Source organism: Solanum tuberosum, unplaced genomic scaffold, assembly GCF_000226075.1.
Source record: "Solanum tuberosum cultivar DM 1-3 516 R44 unplaced genomic scaffold, SolTub_3.0 scf00134, whole genome shotgun sequence".
Taxonomy (NCBI): Eukaryota; Viridiplantae; Streptophyta; class Magnoliopsida; order Solanales; family Solanaceae; genus Solanum; species Solanum tuberosum.
The window spans coordinates 661975-668363 of record NW_006239062.1 but is presented as its reverse complement, the minus strand read 5'-3'; positions in this window follow the sequence as shown (position 1 = coordinate 668363).

Below are 6389 nucleotides of genomic sequence, written 5' to 3'. Positions count from 1 at the left end.
ATAGAGATAAGAATTATAAATGATATCGAAGATAATCATTGTTAGAAATTTCAAAATAGTATTCTTGCCATTTTAAAATCATTAAATTATTAAGATTTTTTTTTATAATTCAAATTAACTTAACTGTTCAATTTTTAATAGTACTTTTAAAATATTATTTCATTTTTAACCTTCTTTTTTATATGATGAGTTCAAGAAATTTTAATTACTTGAAATTATTCTAAAGATTAAGACAATAATTAATAAGAATAAAAAAGAAAATAATTTCTACTAATTTATATCTCTGATCCTTTTTTTTTAAAGTGTGAAATACCTCCAACAACTCAATTATTTTAAAATAAAGAAAATATAATGGACGAATAAAAATGGACTAAGAAAATATCATTTTTTTTTCTTCTCTAATTATCGTAGCACACCCCTTTAATTTTTTCATTTCATTTTAATAAAGTGCTCTGTTTTCATTTTTCCTTTTCATTTCACATGATTTCCCCTTTGTCATTCTTCTATTCTATTTTATTTTGTTTAAAACAATAGATTTCAGATACACATTTTTTTTTGAAGGATAAGTTTCCAACTCAACCTTAATCATAAGATTGACGCGCAAAGTTTTGTACCAATCCTCATATTACTTAATTATTATTTAAAATACACCTCTAAAAACCTTTAAAGTGTTGAGAAAAAAACACTTCTAAAATATCTTACTTTTTTGGAGATATCTACAAAACTAAATCATTGATAGGTATTAACAGTTTGACACTTCATTTTTTTTTATCTAATCATAATTTAATTAACTTTTAACATTGGAGCTTCTTCAATTTGTAATTATTTTATAAAACTACAAATAATACTAAGTTTCAAGGCAATTTTATCATTTTTATAAACATTTGCTATATAGATTTATAAAAAAATTATTTTGATAAAACAGTTAGAAAATACGTTTTTATCAATAATAGTGTTTCAATAAAGTATGTATTTTATTTTCTTAAAAATTGATTAATTCATGTTTTAATTAATAAAACTGGTCTTCCATTTCAAAATAATTATTTTTTGTTGTTAGAATTAAGAAGCTTAAATCATTAATTGAGTTTACATTTTAGGTTGTATAAATGAATGCGGGCGTGAAAAAGGATAAAATAATAATAGTCAGAATATTATGAGTTCTCCAAATGGTTTTTAAAAAGCGAAAGTAATATTTACCATCAAATTTGATATGAAAGGTATTGGACACGCAGTTGTTGTGCGGTCTAATTTGATAAGTTTTATAAATCCATCATAAAAAAATATATATAAAGTGGTGATGCACTTGACCTTTTAAATGTGATGTTCAGGTGAGTTATATAAATATGATAAATTTCAAAGCATGTATATAAAATTATAGTCAATTTCTTGAAAAGAATGTAACTTGTGATAAACATTGTGAATGCTCGGTTATTCTTAAAAATGAATGCATCAATCTGATAAAAAAACATGAATAAACTTATGCTTCCGGCAGCTGATCCGAGTCCTCAATTAAGGGACACTTGACATCGAATTCAATGGTGAACTATTCGTCTATGTTATCATGGATTCCTATTCTTATTCTAGTCCATCTTTTCAGACATAAACATTTTAGAATTAGACTTATGTTTTAGTTTCGAAGTTGCATCCCCATAACTGATCACATTAGAGTTTAGATACTACAATTTTCAGCTCTTAGGGGTTTATTTCTGCATAATTATTTTGATTATTAAGTGAGTTTATGGGGACTCAATTCTTTAGTTTTCTAAATCATTTTTACTACTTATTATGATGAACTTCTTTTTTATAAATGGTGTTTGAGCTTATTTTAGGCTAGATATTGATTCTCCCACTGGATGATTTAGTGTGCGTGTCACTCACGATGGTCTGAATCGTGACAAGTATAAATATTTTTCTCAAAAATTATGATATTATTGTATGGAGATGTGTTCTGATTTGATGAAAGCAATGAGGTTATTTTTTGATCTGACAATAAATGAAAAACTTGAATATTTTATAATAAAATTATTTGCATAACTGTATAGGTTATAAAGTTTATATATAAATCCTTGGAAAATTTAAAATGTTTTAAAGTGATTTTATTGACTATCCAATAATTGTGAGATCGCTTAATATAAAGGAAGATCAATTTTGATCTCATAAATATGGTTAGAAAGTACTATGTCATATGTAATTGATGAACTATGTATCCTTATATTATTATTATTATTTACGAGATAGTACTTTTATTTATATGCATGCAAACTATAATATCTCTCTTATCGATGGGATATCAGGGTGAATTAAATATTGACTTATAAATTTATTTATTCTAACCAATCATGTCAAGATTTATTTGTTATGAAAGTGTAGGAAATTATTTGATTTATACGAAGTTTGATCTCGAGAAAGTTATTTGTTTTCATGTGAGAATATTGTGACATCAAATCATTTTACAAGACATTCAATTTTATTATCATGCAAATGAAAGTGTTCTTCACCACTTGATTATTGCTATGAACAAGTCGAATGAACAATTTATCTAATCGATGATATCGCTAGCTGAGTGAAAATATATTGGTTGAGCTCACGGACTCAACATATCTCATTGACAATAAAACTTTGTATCGGAATAACCTCAAGAATGCAACATCTTGATGGATGTGATTTGGTCACAAAGACACAATCATTAACAATGTTTGAAAAGCTAAGTATGAGATTAGGAGGTATCATTAACCAGAATTAAGTGATGGTTTCAACAGTGAAAGTAAATATGTGTTGCACTTTTTTTTAGCCAAAAATTTATTCCACTGAATTTTTCAGGCAAGATTTTTAATGAGGCAACTATCAATACTTATAAAATATGTGTACTCTTTTTCCGTCACTAATTAAAAAAAAAAATTTACTAAATTTTTTCTATTAAAATTTTAACGAGATACATTATCTAGCTATCAAGACATGGATATCCAACGTAAGATTTATGAAACTAATAAAATATTACGAAGGACTGTGTATACTTGTTCTCTCATTAGATTTGTTCTTTTACATGAACATCCCAGAAAAAAATGTAAAATTATTGTGGGTCCCAGAGACGGAGTCAGTATTAGAAGTTTGGGGGTTCTAAATTTTCTTTCCGTTCGTACCATTGAGTTGTCAATCATTTTTATTAGGGGTTGTTGGTGTTATTTAAAAAATGGGACAGCACAAAATGATTGAAAAATGTCTTTCAATGGATTGAAATGACTTTCAATAGCTTTCAATAATTTTATTAAGCATTTTGTGTTTTAAATAGCCAACATAAAAATATAATCTGCATAATTTTAAAATTTAAAACAACCTAAAATATCTCAACAATTCAAACAACCTAACTAAAATTCAAAATTCAAATTCATCTTAAACTAATTAACTTATTTTGCTAAAAAATACTGCAATAACTAAAAGCAAACTTCAACAGGGTTTACAAGTTATTACTTAATCTTCTAGTATAAATATAGAGTCTACGGAAGAGCTACTAGGTTCGTCTGAACCCACGAACCACCACCTAGCTCCTCCCCTAGTGGTGGGTGCCCATGTGGACCAAACACTATAGCTTACTCTTGTGCCCAAGTAAGACAACTTTGTGCCCAAGTTTGTAATTTATAAATATCCCCCTTTATGCAATGTAAGAAAATACTCAATAATAGAGAAAATCTACTTTTGCTATTATTACTATGCTACTATCCTAAAGTGATTTTTACTTTGGAATAATATTTTTTGCTAAGATGGTAGTACTTACTTTTGAATTAAAAAAAAAGTATTCCTCAATCCATCTTTACTTGTTCATTATCCTAAAAATAGTTATCCAACGATATATGCTTAGTTTGAAAAATCCAGAGATAATTTACTCTTTTGTGTCGATCTTATCTTTGCTATTAAATACTATTCCATATCCAATACATTTTTCAAAGCATTAATGAAGTTTAATATATTCAAAGGGTAATATAATAATATTATCCCTGTGATTAATTATTTCTTAAGGTGTGTGTAAGTAAATAGTGAACAACTATCGTTAGACAAAAGTAGTATCTTTTCTGCATTTCTAAAGTGACACTTATATTCAACAGATTTCCTGAAACAAATATGAAATTTTGATCAATATTACTAAATTCTATCAAATCCATAATTAGTATGATCCTCATTATGCAATCCATTTATGCATTTTGTGACGAACATGTCTATGAAGAACAATGTCGAGTCAAATCCGTACAAAACATCCTCTCCATCCTTTCTCCTTCCTCTCAAACAAAGTTTTATTAATTAAAATTAAAATTATTTCAAAAGGGAATCATTTCCTTAAAGATCTCTTCTAATCAAACTGTTTTAGAAAAAAATAATTAATTGTAAACACGGTCCTATGTTATGTTATCAGGTGGCTAACAGAATAAATATTCATGTTAATTAATTAAATACTAATTATTTCTGGTAATGATTATGGTACAAAGCAACCTCCACATGTGTTTACATTTAAATGAGAAAAGAGAAAAACCCCTTCACATGTTCCTCCCACACGTAATTATTTGTTGATTCTGTCTGTTTTCTTATTGTACAAGTTTTAATCAAAATTTCTATGATATTTAGTCTTTCCTCCATTCTAAAATAATTGTCATTTTTCGCTTTGTAAGAGTTGATTTGACTAATTTTTAAAGTTAAATTAGATTATATTAATTCAAAATTTTAAATGTTCAAAACCTATACGAAAAGTATTGTAAATTGCAATTGTTCTTATACCAGTATGATTAAAAATATATATCTTAATATGTTGATCAAAATTCATATCATTTGATTCTCAAAAAGAAAATTGCGATAAATATTTTGAAATTGAGAAAAGATGTTTATTCCTGATTGCCCTTGGTTACTCCTAGGCTTGAGCATCAAGCTAAGTGAGCTGAGCTAGCCTGAGCTGAATCGAGCTTTTAAAATTGAGTTGATCGAGTTCAAATAGAAGTTGAGCTCAACCAAAGTGTTTATGATAAAAACATATCAAAACTAGCATAAGGAAAATGTAATAATTGCATTACTTACCTAAAGGGTTCGTTTGGTAGTTGATTAGCAGTTAGAAAGTGATTTATTTATATATTAAAACTAACATAATTAATATCTTGTTTGGTAACTTTTTAGTTACTTTTCATAAAAATTTCCACATGACCTAGTTCAACGTTTGGTAATCATTTTACAATTCCGCTTAAATGAAACATGTACATTTTATGAGTCAATTCATGTATTATTTTATATATGAAAATAGAAGATCGAATAAGTAATACATGAATAGTTAAACTCTGCATAACTCATTCTTACATTACTTCTAATACGTACATAGCTCTAATCAGCAACCAAACGACTTGTTTGTTAACCGAGCCTACGCGAGTCAATTGATTGATGTTTGACCTAATTGAGTCGAACGCTAGCTAGCTACGTCATTTGACAAGAAATATGGACAAAAGATTATTGACTAATTAGTTAATTAACATTCAACTTGCATGTCTCAGTGCTTAACAGACCAAAGAAAAAAATGTGAGTTTACTGTAACACCACCTTAATTTAAGGATCTTTGGAGAAATTAAGTACAATAATATTTTAAAAACAATATGCATTAATGTACTGAAAATTTGTTTAACCATTTTATGAAGTGGTTGGTTTAACTAAACTGTTGGACAATTTAATTTAGAGATGACCGACAAAATAGATTAACCAAAAATGTGAACATAGTTTTTACAGTTGGCAAATTGCCCTTTTGAAACAGTAATTCTACACCAAAATATTTGACAATAATCAATATTCCATCATAATATCATTTCTAAGCAACTTCCATAAATTTTAAAATTTTGATTTAAATCAAAATTTAAATTTAATGTAATGTATTTTTCAAACAAAATAACTACTTGATAAACAAATCAAATGAACTTTGATGAGTGAAACTTACTCAAGTGGTTGAACATCTTCGTCATCGAACCGATAGATTGAGGGTCCGAGTCATGCTAAAGGATAAGTCACAACTATTAATTTTTCCTTGATTAAAATAAACGGGAAAAAATCAAAACAAATCTTTAAACAACATTATACCTAATTAATCAAATGATATTACTAAAAAGATAAAGCAAGTACATATGAGGGTTGTTTGGCTAATGATTTGAAATAATTAATCTCATCATAAGTCTAAGTTAATATGTGCATTAAGTTTTGCTTAAAATCGATATGATTTTGATGTATTATGTTATGAATTATAAAATATGAAATAAAAATGTGTATCAATGTGTCTAATGTGTCATATGAACTCCTTCGAAAGCTTATCAGCATAATAAGCTTGTTAATCCGGCCATCAACCCACCCTCCGCGAGTGGCATCACATACTACCC